This window comes from Ambystoma mexicanum, chromosome 6p (genome assembly GCF_040938575.1).
Source record: "Ambystoma mexicanum isolate Mex_15411 chromosome 6p, UKY_AmexF1_1, whole genome shotgun sequence".
NCBI lineage: Eukaryota > Metazoa > Chordata > Amphibia > Caudata > Ambystomatidae > Ambystoma > Ambystoma mexicanum.
Genome location: NC_090935.1, coordinates 1,161,125,370 through 1,161,144,495, shown reverse-complemented (window position 1 = coordinate 1,161,144,495; position 19,126 = coordinate 1,161,125,370).

The window sequence follows — 19,126 nt, the reverse complement described above, 5'->3', positions numbered from 1 at the left end:
TTAAAACATGTGATCAGCACAGCCCCTGTATTACGGATTCCAAATTACAATGAATATATTTATTTTCCCATTCAAATGGAGAAGTCATGACAGCAGTCCTTACACAGAAGACAACATTGGGACATAGCCATAAACCATTGGCATACTATAGTGGGATTCTAGACCCAGTTATGAAAGGACACTATCCCTGTGAACAAACTTTGGCAGCTGCTGCATTTACGATAGAAAAGGCTTGAAGTATAACTATGGGGTGTTCCGTAACTCTATTTGTAGAGCATGCATTATTTGTATTTCTAGAGAAGCCTAAGAGCATGTTGACTACTCAAAGAGCATCGGGGTATGAGGTAATTATCTCAAATCATGTGATCAAAATTGTAAGATGTAGCACAGTGAATCCAGCAAGGTTTAAAGCTGAACCAGTGGGAGAAGATGATGATGTGCATGATTGTGTTACTTACACTAAATGTTATAATAATGATATTCCCCATGTTAGAGAGAAGGCTCGTGGAGGGGGGAAGTGGTTTTCATTGATGGTTCATCCAAAATTAACCAACAAACTGGAGTGAGACATTTGGGATCAGCAGTATTAAGGGTGCCCCAAGAGGCACCTTTGAAGTGCTAATGAGTGATTACCGTCAACCTATTCAGCATAGGCTGCAGAATTAGCCATGCTTATTGATGCACTACGAAGCTTTGAGAATGAGGAAGTGATGGTGTACTCTGACTCTGCCTCTGTGACATCAACAGTATACGCAGGCCTAGCATGTTGGAAGAGGAAGGTCAACTCTAGTGCAACGTGCAGGGCTATTAGACAGACTCATTGAAGCCTTAAGCTTCCCAGCAACCATAGCCATCGTGAAATGTGCAGAGCATTCATAAAGAAGAGATTTAATCGCTTCCAGGTACGAAGACACAGACATAGACCCCAAACGTGCCGCATATTATTCAACTATGTATGAAGACGAGTTAAAAGATCTGAATAAAGTGAAAGGGCGATGCATGTTGGTTAAAAAAGGATTTAATATGATGTCCATTGTACAGTTAATTGAGATACAAGGATGAGCATCACAGGAAGAAAAGGAGATATGGAAAAGCGGGGTTGTTCTTTATCCCCCAATGAGGTAATTTAGAGGCAGCACGGCACAGGAAAGCCAGTTATGCCTCTAGCATTATTGAGAGTTGCATTGGAGCAGCTCCACTATCCCGCGCATGGTACTTGAGAGAGTCTAGTTGCTACTATACGAACCTCAGTGAGCATGTGGCACAGTTCATTGTAAATTGTATTGTGTGCCAAAAATTCACACCAGGGTACATCCTGCGAACAGTGAGAGGAGTAATTCCCAGACCTAATGGCCCCTTCCAACATTTGCACATCGATAATGTGGATATGTTGCAAACATTTAATGGTTATCGATACATGATAGTTGTAGTTTGTCCCTTTTCCAGATGCATTGAGGCAGGTCCAGGCACGCATCCTGATGCTGCATGCGCTGCAAAGTTTTTGTTCTGCAAAGTATTCAGAGTTGGGCGGTGTGCAAGGTTTTGCGATCCGATAATGGACCGCATTTTGTGAATGAACTCTTGGAAAATATAGTCTCACTTTTAGGCATTAAGCATACGCTTGATCAGTCTATCCCCCGCAAGCCAGTGGAATATGTGAGCGATTAAACGCAGTTCTGAAGGAAAGTATAGCAAAGCTTAAATTAACATTAAAGAAAGGATGGCTACATTGCCCACCTCTTGCATTATATGCACTGAGGACCCAGATTGGTTCAGATCACCATTTAACGCCCCATGAGCTGGTGACTGGACGCCGAATGAGAACTCCTCTCACCCCCCCGACAAGGGCAAATACAGATGCCCATAGTGTAGCAAGGGCACTAGGTGACGAAATACATGAATAATGAATATTTAAAAAAGATGACCCAAAGTATTTCTTTTATTCCTCAACAGATCAAGCTTCAACAGGAGGAGTCAAATGTAAACTAAGAGGACAATTTTCCTATTAATTTGGAAAATGCATTAAAGGCACTGCCAGCATATATAGGGAACTAGTTGTTAGTGCGAAATTTGTATGCACCTGGAGTACCCCACGAATTGAAGGCCCACACGAGGTGGAGGGCATAAGCCCTACCGCAGTGAAGTTAAATGGAAGAAGGGCTTGGATTCACCTGCACGATATCAAACCTTATAAAAGTGAAGCAACATTGACCTCTACTGCACCCGTCCCCAGCGAAGCAAGTGTCCACAGTGAAGCAAGCATCTCCAATGAAACAAGTCCCTGTGGTGAAGCAATAGAAGAACAACAAAGAATGACCACACGATCGAGGGTCAGGAACTTGGATAAAGAAAGAAAAACACTTTTAGATTATGATTGATTTATGGATTAACTCATCTACAGTAATCTTGAAACATCTTCTCTAGACTGAAATAGAGAAAACTACGAAATAATCAAAGAGCAAAAAATATTTGAGCTTTACGTTGTCGATTGTCCACACATTCTTGCATGCTATTTTCTCTTATATACTTCAATCTTATTCAGCTTTAATACGAGGAAATACAAACATTGTGACATTTTTCAGAGATCCAAAGAATGGCCTCATCATTTTAAGAATTGTTTTGGCAATAATTTTGCAATTTTTGTTCTAAAGTTATGACTTACAGTTAAAACGATAAGAACTGATATATTAAAAAATAAAGTGGTGACAATAGAAATGTTTCAAGAGATAACAGCTATAGCTCCAAGAAAAAGATGTACTAAACGTAAAATAAAATGTGGAATTTTCTGTGACTATTCTCCTTATAATGTTGGCATTCACAAGTATTATAAGCAGCGACAAAACAGAAAATAAGACATACTTCAACAGCCCCATTATTCATATTTTCTATATTAAGAGACCAAGAACCCTAATACATTTTGATATTTAAAAAAAAAATTTCCGAGTAAAAAGAGCGGCGGAGGAAGATAATGAAAGTATCAACTCATATTTAGATAAATCACTCACTTGGCAATTAAAATCAGGAGAGCCAGGATGCTGGGAAAGAACACAGCTGTTTGTTTATGGGCACGTAGCAACCAGCACTGGATGCGGATATGGCCTAATATCATGCCTGAAAAATAACAGGATAATTTTGAACACGAAAGTGTGGGAAAACAACTGCCTTCCCTAACCGTTAATCAACAGTTATGCATCACAACATACACAGTTCTTTGGGAGAAAATAGATTGTGGGATCAAGTTCTTGATTGTAAAACATTAAAATTTAACAGGTGGGGGAAACAATGTGCTAACTATCCCTAAGGAAGAACACCATAACCCTGTTGGGAGGGCCTGTCCTTAGATGGCGGATGGCGCAACGCCTATCGAATAGGGATAGGTAAAGAGGAAACTGTCCCTCAGTACTACCAATTTTATGGGTACCTCACAATTCGAAGAAATCTTCTTTCAAACAAAAGAGAGCAGTGACATAGAGTGCACAACCACTAAGATCTTGTTGAACAGCAAGACTTTATTAGATCTTGTAGTTGTAGCTATGTAGCTTGCATGGGGGTAGTTGTGCCGTGGGACTTTAAAAAAAATGTTTTATTCACCCTTCGGCATCGATTTTGCACATGCAGACGATTGTTGAGAGGTTCAGAATATTAAAAAATGTTGTCATATATATGGGACAACCATAAAAGACTCACGTAGTGTGAGTAATCTCTGTTGAGGTATATTCCCTGATGGTGTTGGGAATATCTAAAAGGTCATGGGAGCACCCAAGGCCATGAGGGTTGACCAGTTTTGATGGTACCATGTAGTTACACCACCTTCATCAGGACCGATACTGTAATATATACTTATTCCGGCATGTCTCATATCTCCGGCATGTCTCATCAATGAGGCAGCATTGGCAGGCTTCTCCGTCCCCTGTAGTGAGACACAAATCGCAAATGCAAAAGCCGGGTGTCAGTTAACCTTGGGGTGGATCTAAACAGGGTTAGAGAGCACTTATTAAGAACACATTGTAATCACCAGGAAGGAATAAATCAAAATGCACAATGGCATATAGATTTGCGTGGCCACACAATTAAGTGGCATGGCATATATACAGATGAGAAAGGGGGTGGGGGAATAGGGTAGTGTCGTGATTGGGGGGTCCAATAGTTAAAGAAAGGCAGTAAGTGTGCAGTTAAATGAACTCCGTCAAGTGAGCATGAGTAGCATCACAAGTGGGGTGAGAACGGGTGGTCCATGCACATGGAAATAGAATTCTAATAAAAAATGCCCACCTGGTATTGGGGGTGTTCAGCACGGGTGCTGTAGGTGATCATAGAAAAAGGACCAGCCTGTTGCCTGTGCACAGGCTGTGGTTCTGCAGGAAAACAGAATGCACATGGATAAAGTAAGTTGCTGGAAAACCGTGTGGGCGCAGCAAGGAGAGCTGTGTCAAGATCAGCGAGCTTCTCCGTGTTAGTTACCTGGAATTCTTGAAAAAAATGGTCTGATCCGATTGCCGGTAAAACAAGAAGTGAGCCGGGCAAACGCAAATTAAAGCATAGTTCTTGCGTATGCATCATGAGGGGGCGGGGCTGCAGGCGGGAGCTGTCAGTGACGAACTCCAGTGTCAGAGGTTGGGAGCGAATCAGGTTTGGGCTGGGGGGCTTACTACTGGCGAGAAAGTTCTGTTGTGATGAAAGCAGCTGCCAGTGAACAAGCGTAACGTATATGACAGCTAATGGGCATGTTAAAAAAAAAGTGTGGACGTATTGCCTATTGAAGTGCGCGAGCTCATCTGATCTCGGGGGAGCGAGTTAGATGTCAGAAGAGGGGGCATACAACTAGCGAGACCGCTCTACTGTGATGGAAGGAACTGACAGTGAACGAGCATCACATGAATGTGAGAGCTAGTGGGCATGTTGGAAATAAATGTGGACGCATTGCCTAATAGGGCGCGCAAACTCATCTGTCCTCAATGGGTGGCCTACATTAGGTGCATAGCACGTGAGGGTTTACAGTCTACAGTCGCAAAAGCAATTACCAGCGGTTACCCGCAGCAGAGGGTTAGGGTTGATACCTCCACTACTCCCTCCCTTATTGTGAGCCAGTCTAAACATATCTTGACCAAAGCCAAAGAGGAAATCCTACAAAAAGGCCTATCATGTATTCCAACAGCCCGGTATGACCCTTTTCAGACGAGAGTGGAATGCATGCAACTAATATGCAAGATTCACCTCAAGAAATTCTTTGCAGACAAGAGTTACGAACAACAAGATGTTACAGGACTACGTCCACCCTCCCAGTTTTTCCTCCCTCCTGCTCTAACACAGCAGAATCGATCACCTTTGAGCAGGCGCTACTCAAGAAAATAGCCAAGTTGGAAGCTAACATTCCTTTCATCCATAACAATTGCACTAAACCTCAACTGACAGTTCTTAAAGATCTGGCCAGGAACACCGAGTTTACCATAAAACCAGCAGACAAAGGTGAGGCCATCGTCATCCAAGACACCCGAGAGTACATCAAGATGGTAGAAGCCCTTCTTAGTGACAACACCAGCTACTGCATCCTGCCCACTGATCCCACAGCCGACTTGCAGGCACTCATCGCTCCGATTATTGAAGAAGCAGAGGCTGAAAATTACATAAGTCCAGGGAAGCTGCCTTCCTCAGACCTCCACACCCTTGGACACCTACGATGTATGCTTTGCCCAAAATCCACAAAGGCCTCTCTCCCACTCCTGGCTGCCCGATAGTTTCAGGCATAAATTCCATCTTAGAACCACTGTCACAGTATGTGGATTATTTAATCAAAAATGAAATTCCCAAGATACAATTCTTCATCAAAGACCAAACTGCCATGCTTGTCTTACTCAATTCCCTGGAATTCAATCCCAACCTTGATTGGTTAGTGACAATTGATATAGAATCGTTGTACACCAAAATTCCCCAACAAGAAACACTTGCTATGCTACGGTTGTTGTTGGAATCCGGCATTGACCTACATGAAGTACCATCCTGCTTTATAGCTACCCTGGCTGAGATCGCACTCACTACCAACTTTTTTCTGTTCGACAATAACGTCTACCAGCAAGACTCTGGCACTGTTATGGGCGCAACCTTCGCCCCCAGCTTGGCAAATCTGTATGTTGACCATTTTGAACATACACACGTATAACCAGATACGAAGCCTTTCCCCAAGCATTTGCTCATCTGGTGTCGATACACTGATGACATTTTTGTGATTTTAAGAGGCTCTAGGGACAAACTGACTTCCTTTCATCTTTGGTTGAACAACCAGAACCCTCACTCAAATTTCACGATGGAAATGTACAAAAAAGCCACTCACTTTCTAGATCTAGCCATCTCAACATCGGATGGGGGACTCATCTCCAAGGTCTACAAAAAGACAACAGATAGGAACTCCCTCTTTTGCTACTCCAGCCATCACCCACAGGCACTTAAAGACAATCTTCTTTTTGGACAGTTGCTGAGGTACCGCAGGCTTTGCACTAAGGCCGACGACTACACAGCTCAGGCAAAAGTACTGAAAACCTAGCTCACCCGACGGGGTTACCCATTAGGATTGTTAACCAAACATGTAAAAGAGCCAGGAACATTCCCTGTATAGTAACCCTTGAACAAAACAAAAAGGAGACAAGAGTACTGGTTTTACAGCGGTTTTTAACTACTCACCACTTCTGAATAAGATCAAAAAAGAAATTAAGAAGCTCTGACCCATCCACAACACCAAAAAATTGTCTATACCAATTCCCCGGTTTGCCTTAAAAAGGCGACGCAACGTCAGAGACTCATTGGTTAAGACCCTACCTCTAGAGAAGGCCACCCCCAACCCTACTCAATTGACTCTATGGAACACCAATCCACCCACTGGCCACTCCCTGTGTGGCCAATGTTCGATGTGTGCCCAGATCGTAAGACGCACAATGCTAGACATCGGTTGGCACACCCCTTGGATACAAAAACCTTTTACCAACTGCAACACCAAAGGCATCATATACGTGATCACATGCCCCTGCAAACTTAGATACATGGGGATGAGAGTGCGAGAAGTCCAAAAGCGGATGATTGAACATCGCTCATGTATTAGAACAGGCAAACTGTCAGCACCTCTTGTTCCACATTTTCTAGCCGAGGGCCATACCCCTGATGATTTCAAATGGACCATACTTGACAGAATCAAGCCTCCAACTCGTGGAGGCAATTTCCATGACATTCTGTTCAGACAAGAACAGATGTGGATATTACGCCTAAACACATGCCAACAGGGGCTCAACAAATCCATTCAGTGGCAAGAACTGGCGGTTCTTGCACGCTAGAATAGCACCAGCTATACCACAACATCCATTTCTAGATACCCCACGAAGAAGGCTGTTGCATACTCTAGACCTCAGGCTATACAATACCATCACTTCTTCCATTCTCTTGCCAGCACTGGCTGCGCCACAACACCTCTCTGCAAATCTCCCGCTAGAATAGCTTGTTCAATCAAGACTCCAAAATAAGCATCAGCACTATACTTTGCAATCTTTGAACTTCAGCGCTGCTGCATGCCATACAATGTCTCTCCCCTGCCCCCAGGCTGGCCTATCATTCACTCCCTCCCATCAGGCAGTCCTAGCACCCTGGGCACCTCACCCCGCTCCCTCCTCTTTACCCCCCTAGAGACTGTAAACCCTCACCTGCTCTGCACCTAATGTCTAATATGCCATGCCACTTAATTGTGTGGCCACGCATATATCTATATGCCCTTGTGAATTTTGATTTATTCCTTCCTGATTATTACAATGTGTTCTTAATAAGTGCTCTCTAACCCAGTTTAGATCCACCCCAGGGTTAACTGACACCCGGCTTTTGCATATGTTGTTTGTGTCTCCCTACAGGGGACGGAGCAGCCTGCCAACACTGCCTCATTGATGAGATATCCTGCAATACGTATATATTACAGTATAAAGTAATGGTCCTGAAGAAGATGGTGTAACTACATGGTACCATCGAAACCGGTCGACCCTTGTGGTCTTGGGTGCTCCCATGACCTTTTAGATATTCCCAACATCACCAGGGAATACACCTTAACAGAGATTACTCACACTATGTGAGCCTTTTATGGTTGTCCATGTCATGGTGCATACTCCCAAAACCCTGAAACTGGTGAGCCCATCCCTGACTTTGGCTTCCTTGGGGACTTCCCAGACCCCAGCTAGGCTCACCTGGACTCAGTCCTGGCGCCGCTGGTGCCAGGCTCATGGTAGGTGCTAAATACATGGGCCATATACTTGGCTATGAGAGGCTGAGCCATTCAGTACAGGGTGTGGCTTGGGACTACTTTACCTGGAGACAGGATACGGTTAAAGGGAACTATTTTCCCGGGACTACTTGCAAGGCTATTTAAACTGCACCCTGCAAATTGAACACGCTTTGCGTTATTCTGCACTCCTGCAGCATAATGCTCACCGTGTCAGCTCAGCTCTTGCTTCCCTTCTGCCACGCCCATCCAGAGTCTTCTTTCCATCGGCACCTGAGAAAAGAGAAGAACAGGAGTTAGAAACACATTGAAGGCCTTACCTGCAGAACATCCTGATCTCACCTTCTGCTTACCCACGGACCGTTGCATCTGTAGAAGAGCAGAACGGAAGGTACCCTCTCGGGTAGCTACTCACCTGAAATCGGCCACCTCTAGGAACTCCATCGAGCAGTTCTTCATCATTCCAGCATTGCGCCGCAACTCAACCCGTCAAGCGGCTCGTCCATCTTCTTCCTGGAACTGCGCCGCACCTGCCGAACAGTAGAGACAAAGAAGGTTAGTCGCACACAGCAAGGAAAGCTAAATACAGCAAACAATTAGCGCGCCCCGCACAGCGCTATACTTACAAGCTGGAATCCTGCTCATCATTGTCAGGAGAGTCACCCATCATCCGAAAGCCGCTTAAAGCCGCACCTGGAAAAACAAGAACGAACTTTAGATAGCTCAAGCAGAAAGACTTAAGGCAGCTATTTCAAGGAGTTATTGGAATAGAGACTTACCTGCTTACTCCGGCCTTTCCACTTCAGCAATCGCCATCGGATCAGTGAAGTAACTAGATCCTGGAAAGACTGTGAAACCGCGCCCCTGCCAGAGTATGCAGGACGGAGAACTCGCCCATTAAAAAACCAAGGTGAGCCAGAGGAAGAGAAGGGAAAATCGGAAAGGAGGGGAAAACCAAAACCAGCTCCATTCAATTGGCTAATATCTTGTTTCGACTTGCAGACGAACATCTCCTGGGGCAAGAACGAAGGGAAGACGCGAGCTAGCGCCCTCAGTTAAGCAGAGCAACACCAGTGCAGACATCATCCTTCGAACACGAGCACGCCCCCGTGGAGACCAGGTGAGCGTGACAGAATGCAAAGCCTTACACAAATTCTCTACCTGGGCGCCATGGAAACCTTGGAAACGGATCAGCTAGCTCAGCTTTTGGGGGAACTCAGGGCCGAGGTACATTCGGCTAGACAGGAAACAAATGCCTTACGAAGAGAACTGATTGTAGGCAAGGATCGCACCAACGTTCTCGCCAGACAGTTGCTCCAGACACAGGCGGGGCAAGTGCCGCTACCTGGGGTGGGGTCAACGGTGCCCACCGCATCAAGCAATCCAGTTCAGGTGGTCCTCCCGGGAGCTGTACCCTTGGCACCTCCTGAACGATTCTCTGGGGATCCAAAAAGGTTTTATGAATCAGTGCCGTCTACATTTCCTATGCAGGCCAGGGGCTTTTCCAAACGACCAGTCCAAAGTGGCTTTTGTACTTTCATATCTCAGTGGCAGTGCTGCTGACTGGTCGGTACCGCTGGTCAGTTGGGATGACCCCGTCTTGCGAGACTTCCAAAGATTTCAATTGGATATGGAGAAGCTGTTTGCCCGACGCTGCCAAGGTCAGGCATTGGACAATGAGCTTTTGTCTTTGCGTCAAGGCAACCAGGATCTGCTAACATACATTGCAACCTTCAACAGACTGGTTGTGGAAACTGATTGGCCGGATAACAAAAGAACAACGCTATTTTATCGCGGTCTGAGAGGGGAGTTAAAGGATGTTTTAGCTCAAGTGTTTAACCCGCCCAGAGACTGTGCTGAGTACATAGACTTAGTGGTCCATCTTGATCACAGACTGCAGAACCGTAAGGCAGATCGAGCTAGAATCGATTCTAGAGTGTTTGTACGCCCAAAGGAAAATGCCTCCAACACCACCAACATGTCAGAACCCATGCAAATTGGAGGAGTGCGAGGGCCGTTGTCCAAGGCTGAAAGGGATAGGAGAAGACAACAATAGCTGTGTTTGTATTGCAGGTCGGCCAGCCATTTCCTTCGAGAGTGCCCAGTGAAGCCACCTAAAAAGGCAGTAGGAGTCGCTGGTAAGGTAGAAACAGATTCTAAACCGGAAACCTTCTCCGCGCAGCAGGCGTAGAGGTCCGCTTGCCGAGCGAAAAGAAGGACTCCCAGACCTTGCACCTAGTTTTGCCTACAGTCCTTATAAACCACGGACAACCGTCTCGAATGCATGCAGTCAGAGCATGCATTGACAGTGGAGCTATCGGAAATTATATGGATCAAGAATTGGCTTTGAGGATGAACCTTTCCCTTTGCGAAAAGGCAACACCAGACAGTCACCACAGTCAACGGAACTGAAATTGCTTCAGGTCCAGTAACGCACTCTACGACAGAGATGACTCTTTTGTGCCAAGACGGTCATCGGAAAACCATAGTGTTTGATATAATCAAGGCTCCACAATTTCAAATAATTCTGGGAATGCCATGGTTAGAATCACATAATCCTTGCATATACTGGGGTGCAAAGAGGCTGACCTTCTCAGTCAACTGTGCTCAAACTTGTTATCCGACTAAAGGACCTTTGGTCACTGGAGCGACAACGATCATGAAACCAACCAACTCTCTACCGCTGGTATATCAAGACTATCAGGATGTATTCCAAAAGGATCAAGCCAACACATTGTCCCCTCATAGGTCGTATGACTGCCAGATCGACCTTGTACCAGGAGCACAGATTCCATGTGGTCGAATCTATGCACTCACAGAACCTGAAAACCTGCATTTGAGAAAATATCTAGACCAGTACCTGGCTAACGGATTCATTTGCCCATCCAAGTCCCCGGCGGCATCACCCTTATTCTTCGTGCCTAAAAAGGAAGGTGACCTTAGGACTTGCATCAACTACCGTGCATTGAATCAGGTCACTGTTAAAAACCGTTACCCTTGCCTCTGATTCCTGACCTATTGGATCAAGTTAAAGATGCCCGAATTTACACCAAGTTAGATCTCCGTGGGGCATACCACCTGGTGCGGATCAGAAAAGGGGATGAATGGAAGACCGCTTTCTGCACCAAATACGGGCTATTTGAATATCAGGTGATGCCTTTTGCCCTTTGCAACGCCCAGGCGTTCCAGTATTTCATGAACAATGTTTTGCGAGAAATGATTGATGTGTGCGTCATAGTATACATCGACGACATTCTGGTATACTCCCGTTCAGAGCAAGAACATGTAAAACATGTCCGGGCAGTTTTGGACAAACTTCGATAACACAAACTATTTGCAAAGCTGGAAAAATGTTTTTTCCATGTTACTGAGGTTGAGTTCCTTGGATATGTCCTAACCCCTCATGGTGTGTGCATGGATTCACGAAAAGTTGATGCCATTCTCAACTGGCCGTCGCCAACCTCGATTATAGGAGTTCAAAGTATGCTCGAATTTGCAAACATCTATCGTTGTTTTATTCCTGGATTTTCGCATCTAGTGCACCCCATCACCACTCTGCTGCGCAAAAACAAGCGTTTTCAATGGTCCGAAGAGGCTGAGAAAGCCTTCCAGGAGCTAAAACAAAGATTCATCTCAGCCCCGATCCTGAAACACCCTCGTCCAGATCAACCGTACGTGGTCGAAACGGATGCTTCCAGTCTGGCAATGGGAGCGGTCCTGTCACAAAGGGACCCCGAAACTGGTGAAATGCACCCAATAGCCTTTTGGTCACTGAAGTTTACGGCTCCCGAGTTAAATTATGCTATTACGGACAAGGAACTGTTAGCCATCAAGGCGGCTTTCAAAGCCTGGCGGCATTACCTCTTAGGAGTTAGGCACACCATCGCAGTAATCACTGACCATCGCAACTTACAGTACCTGAAGTTGGCAAAAGCTCAATCATCTCGCCAACTCCGATGGGCATTGTTTTTTGCTGAGTTCGACTTTGTAATTACTTATCGACCTGGCTGATACACTGCAGACAAGACCATGTTCTTTGCTCTGCACCCAAAAAAATAGTATTCTTGCTTGCATGTGGATTTTGATATATAATCTGTCACCCTTCGCCAATCCTTAAATTCTGAACATATTTTCTTTCACTCTGTCTTTTTTTTTTAAATTAACCTCCTCTCCCCTTTCACAATCACAGGGTCCTGCTATCCATTTGCCCTCATGAAGGCGGAGTATGTTTCTCTAATACGAAGAATATCGTTCCTTTGATTCTGTACCGCCGAAACGCATTGCTATCCAGAGGGACATAAGGTCCTTCACACAATACTGTGTCAACCAGGATCTCTCTCTTCATTTGTTACCACCAATCGATGGACAAGGATACTTTTTCTCTAAAGCTCCTTTTCGATCAAATTTGTCTTGTCCCCCGTGATGCGTTGGCAGACCCAATCCCAACATACAATAAGATTTAACTTTGGGATTTTCACAATTGTATAACAATACTGGTTACTTGTTTCACTTGTGAACTTCTAGCAAGAACACAGTCATTTTCAAGATAATAATTTTCAATCCTAAACCTATATTCTTTCTGGTTTGATTGAAACTGAACTTTAAAGTGATTAATGAACTAATTTATGTTAATGCTCAGTTTTATTTCATATTTTTCTTTCATGCACCATTCTCTGTTTTTATTGTCTAAAGGACTCCACACTCAATATTTGTATGTGTGAATTATATTATTGATTATATATGTCTTTACATGTCAGATTTCACCATGTGTACTACCTTTTTGATATAAAAGTTTCATTTCAATTCTAATAATTTTTCATGTTTCATTTGAAGGAGTGTCTGAACACACATTAACGCATGCAACATTTATATCTTGAATAGTTATACATGATTGGACCTCGTGAATGACTCTAATTCATTTACACTTCACATGGGCCAACCTATGATGTACCAGGACCTTTGTTTTGTTGTGAATACAGGTTTCCTTGGCCCCCCTGGTATATCATCCCTGGGGCAGACCACTGCCGCTAGATAGTGGCCTTTCTTTTTGTATATATAGTATTTGACAACCTGGGTTGTTAAGAGGTCGGGATCGCCATAACTCTTTCTGTTTTGGGATGTCATTCAATCACCTAGAATAAGCCACACATAGGCCATCTATAGACAAACATCCCTTCACTCTTTTCCTTGTTTTGTCTCTCTCTTCAAACACATCTCTCTCTTCCCCGATCGGCTATAGCTCTGCAAGGGCCCTGCCACTTGCATGGGTCCGTAGGCTCTCACTGTCGGGGAGACGGATATGGCTGAGAATGCAACCTTAAGTTATACTGAGGAAGAAACAATTGAGCTGACCCGAGGCCCCTCCTTCTTTGACCCCTCAGATCCTAATCAGCCATCTACCGCATCCAGCACCGCTGATGATCTATTAAAACTTAAAAAGAAAACTTTCCGCACTGAACTTCATGGCCATTTCCTTCGGGAGTATTTGAAAAAAAGTATCATACCAAATGGATTGATAGTACGGAATGAATCTAGATTATTTCTTGAAGACAAAGAATATACCACCAGCTTTAGCCATATCGCCACAAAGTGCAGCCGAGATCTTATGGTGCTAACCATTACCACTGCCCAACGGATTAGTACCAATTTACAAAAAACTCTAGATATAGAAGAAACTAAATTCAAGAATAACACTTTACTTACTGAGATAGAGACACAACTCTCTAACATTAACAAGCAATTTGAACAATTCAAGGTCAACACATTGACCACGATAACAAACAAATTGAATAAGGACATTAAAGATTTCAATAATGAAATTGTCTACCCATATACGGCTGAAGGCTACATTGCTTCCCTTAGGAAGCAAGGAGGAGGATCCCAACTCCCCTCAAGTGGGAGACGAGGCAGAGTCACTTTTTCGGGATCAAGCAGTTCTGGCTCCTCAAGTGGAAGCCCTCACCAGAATTTTCCACCCTTTCAGCCATATAATTTTGGTCAACCGCCATATCAGGGCCCATACCCACCACCTTTCCCTTTTTTAGGCAGAGGAGGACAAGGAGGAGGATGGGGTCCCCCCTCTTTGAACACACCGTACCAAGGATCACGGAGACGACCGAGAAGGCGCAGACGGTAGACCAAACCCCTGATAACAATCAGTTACCAATTTATAATCTGGGAAAATTCCATCTAACTTCATGTCAGACTTCCCTTTTAGCCAAAGGTCTCTCCTTTGTGCCCACTAATGACACTGATTGGTACAAGACAGAAATGGAGATTTGCCGGTTCTTCCGGAATTTAAGACTCCAGGTTTTCTTTCAGGATCACATTGAACAAGAAACTGATCCCGACACGGGCTTACATCCCCAATCATCTTTTACACCTACAGATAGCCAAATACCGGATGATCTTCTCACATTCGAGAAATGCGTCCTGAAGGACATTAGACAGCTGAAGAGAAAAAAGCATACACTCCAGCAGAACTTAACCAAGGGTGACAGAAAAGCCCTACAAGATCTATCTAAGAATAGGGATATGATAATTAATTAATTAAACCAGCCGACAAAGGTGGTGGGATTGTCCTCATGACAACCGATCAATACACCAAGATGATCATGACCCTACTAAATGATGGGATTAGTTATCGCACACTTGGGAAGGACCCATCCGGAGATATGAAAATCGAAATCTCCGAAATGGTCTCCTTTGCCCAGGAGAGGGACTGGATAACTGATAAAGAAGCCAGGTTTCTCACCACATCATCCCACCGCACACCATGTCTGTATGCTCTCCCTAAAATTCACAGAAATTTACAAAATCCACCGGGGAGACCGATAGTCTCGGTGTGCGGTTCCATCTTGGAACCTCTGGGTCAATTCATTGATTACTTTCTCAAACCACTAAGCAATAAAACTAGATCACACCTTAGGGATACAATGCATACTATCCAGGTATTTGAAAACCTACCATTCAATGGTTCACAACAACTACTTGTGACTATGGACATTAAGTCTCTATACACATCTATACCCCAAGACACAGCCATCGACTGTGTATATGAACACTTAACCCGGGAATATGCTGAACCAGGATTACACCGAGTACCACCAGAGTTCATCATTGAACTATTGACTTTTGCCCTTAACAAAAATTTCTTCACCTTCAATAACCAGTTTTTTCTTCAGATCAAAGGTACGGCAATGGGTGCAACGTTTGCACCCAGTTTGGCCATTTTGTTTATGGCCTCATTTGAGGACCAGTATATCTACAATCCGATTAACCAGTGGGAGGCTAATATCTCCCATTGGCACCGGTACATTGACGACATTATCTTTATCTGGACAGGGGAAGTTATATCTCTTCAACATTTCTTGACATGGCTGAATGCCTGCAACAACAACATACATTTCACAATGGAGTATAGCACAACTCAGATACACTTCCTGGACCTAAAGAATTCAGGTCTCAACAATAAACTCGCTTGTAACCTCTTTAGGAAACCCACTGATCGAAACACACTTCTGCATTTCCACAGCGACCATCCGCAACACATAAAACAAAACCTTCCATATGGCCAGTTCCTGAGGATTAGAAGGAACTGTACCCACTTGGATGACTTCTATGCGAATGCTGAAACACTTGGCACAAGATTACGCTCTTGTGGCTATCCCAAAAGATTGATCAACATCGCCACGAAGAGAGCCAGATTCACGGATAGAGACTGTCTTTTAACACCAAGACCAGAACCAGACACACGGAAAAATAAAAGGCTTACATGTGTTATCACTCATGGTCCCAACACTTTTGACTTTAAAAAAGTTATCAGAAAATACTGGCCCATTGTTAGACTACAATTAGTCGATGAACCCATACCCAGATTCGCTTTTAAGAGAGCGAAAAACATTAGGAAGCATTTGGTCCACTCTTCATTTATCAGAACTTCACCACACACAGGCCTTTGGAATCTATGCAAAGTCACTGGTCATTACCCTTGCGGGTCATGTTAGGTGTGCAAATTCACCAAAAAATTACAAACATTTAAGATCGGTACTAAACAGTGGGTCCTAAACAACTTGACTAATTGCAAGACCAATCAAGCCATATATTGCATCGAAAGCCCTTGTGGCCTTTGATATGTGGGACACACTATGCGCAATGTCGGTACCCGCATCTCTGAGCACTGCTCTAGGATTCGATGCAAGAATACTACCTCTCCAATAGTCTCTCACTTTTTGGCCAACCACCATACACCTGATGATATTTTTTGGTGGGTCTTGGATAGGATTCACACTGGTCAGAATATACAAATCAGACTTCTGGAGCTCGAAAAGAGATGGATTTACAGACTTGACTCACTGGAGCATGGACTCAATGAATAATCTCCTTTTTAACCCCCTCTCTTCACAAACATAGGGCCTGGTAGTTTTCTCTCATCCAGGTATGCACCCAAGTTCAAACTTTCAGCCCCTAGGGTGCACTCTGACCACAGGCACCCCTCCTGAACCCATCCTGCCATTTACTTGCTTACTTGTGGACGACATTCCAATGTGTCTACGACATGCATCACCTCTACTTTCTCATGAGGAGATCAGCAGATTTCTAAGGAGAGACATCCGCTGTCCTTATGCTTACAGTAGAACAAGGAACGCTCACGCTGTTCCCTTCGTTTTTCTTCCGGACCTCGCCCTAACGGGTGGAGAGGTCCCTCTGACCTTACTGCGACCAGCAGGCCACCTGGTAAAGCGGTATTCCGTTTGTTTCCCTCCGCCTTGTCAGGCCCCTGCACACGGGCAGAGAGCTCCCCATTGCTGCTGTGCGACTGTCAGGCAGCCGGGATAGATGATCAATCACCCGTTTCCCGGATTGCTAGCACTCTTATGGGACCGGCATCTTCTTTGCCTCGCCGGCACTCCCACCTGTCTCCGACCATATCATTGGTCCAACGTTACACACACCCTCTTGTCACTCCGCTGTTCCGCGGCACCCCGTTGGATGTCTCTCACACATTGGAGGCACCTCCCTCCTCACGCCGATACAAGACGCACAGCCTGGTTGCTTTGACAACCGTTCTCGTGCCTCTGGTCCACGGCTCCAGCCTGCATTCAGCTGCCGGCTCCAACGGGGGATGACACTCAGGGGCGACACTGCTCTCCCTCACCCCCCTTTTTGAAGCAATCAATTCCGGCACTTGATGCTCCTCTTGAACAGGTAACAATATGCTGTTCCTGTCACGATTTGGGTGGCGTTTTCTAACAGCCTCACTTACCCAACACCCAGCATTCATGTGCGCATACATCTTGGCCCCATATTACAATAACCTTGTTATTTCTCTCTCCTCTTTTTGTGCCGCTTTTTCTCACAGTAGCACGCCCCGGAACGCCCATAAAGAGACGTACAACTTGATGCTCTTTACAGCCCGGGACTTGTCCTACGGGGATCTGTTCTTCCAGACACTTTGTCATCTGCACGCAGCACAGTCATGATTAGGACACTTTTCCAGGTAATTGCTTGCTGGCCCCCCTTCTTCTCCCCTTTCCCCCCACTCGCACATGAGAACACTCATTGCTTCCTAGTTTCTTTCCATCGTTTCTCCAACTTTACCCACAGTCATATCTCTGTTTCAGGTCTCAGCCTGCCCACCTGACTTATGACGACAACGCTTTGTTACATATCAACTACGAGTGTTTTATTTGAGATACGCTTATCACTATTCAGCCCCCTTGACCTGCACCTTTTCAATTATGCATTAGTGGTAAATGACTCCCTTCACTCTCAGCTTATCTTGTCTCCCTCACTCCATTTCTGAGTCTCCGGACCGGCAGGTTTGCACGGGGACCCATGCACTGCTCTCCCGAAGGGGACCCAATGCCATCATCTTTTATGTTTCCATTAGGGGCAGGTCCATCGGCACTGCACCTGAGGGCTCCCTACCTTTACAAACATCTAGACTTGGTAATGAGATACACTGCAGACAAGACGATGTTCTTTGCTCTGCACCCAAAAAAATGGTATTCTTGCTTGCATGTGGATTTTGATATATAGATAATCTGTCAGCCTTCGCCAATCCTTAAATTCTGTAATTATTTTCTTTCACTCTGTCCCCTTTTTTAAAAATATTAACCTCCTCTCCCCTTTCACAATCAATCACAGGGTCCTGCTATCCATTTGCCCTGATGAAGGCAGAGTATGTTTCTCTAATACGAAGAATATTGTTCCTTTGATTCTGTACCCTGCGAAATGCATTGCTATCCAGAGGGGACATAAGGTCCTTCACACAATACTGTGTCAACCAGGATCTGTCTCTTCATTTGTTACTACCAATCTATGGACAAGGATACTTTTTCTCTAAAGCTCCTTTTTGATCAAATTTGTCTTGTTCCCCCTGATGCGTTGTCAGACCCAATCGCAACTTACAATAAGATTTAACTTTGGGATTTTCACAACTGTATAACAATACTGGTTACTTGCTTCACTTGTGAACTTCTAGCAAGAACACAGTCATTTTCAGGATAATTGTTTTTAATCGTAAACCTATATTCTTTCTGGTTTGATTGAAACTGAACTTTAAAGTGAGTATTGAACTAATTTATGTTAATGCTCAGTTTTATTTCATATTTTTCTTTAATGCACCATTCTCTGTTTTTATTGTCTAAAGGATTCCACACTCAATATTTGTATGTGCGAATTATATCATTGATCATGTCAGATTTCACCATGTGTACTACCTTTTTGATATAAAAGTTTCATTTCAATTCTAATAATTTTTCATGTTTCATTTGAAGGAGTGTCTGAACACACATTAACGCATGTAACATTTATATCTTGAATAGTTATACAGGATTGAACCTCGTGAATGACTCTAATTCATTTACACTTCACATG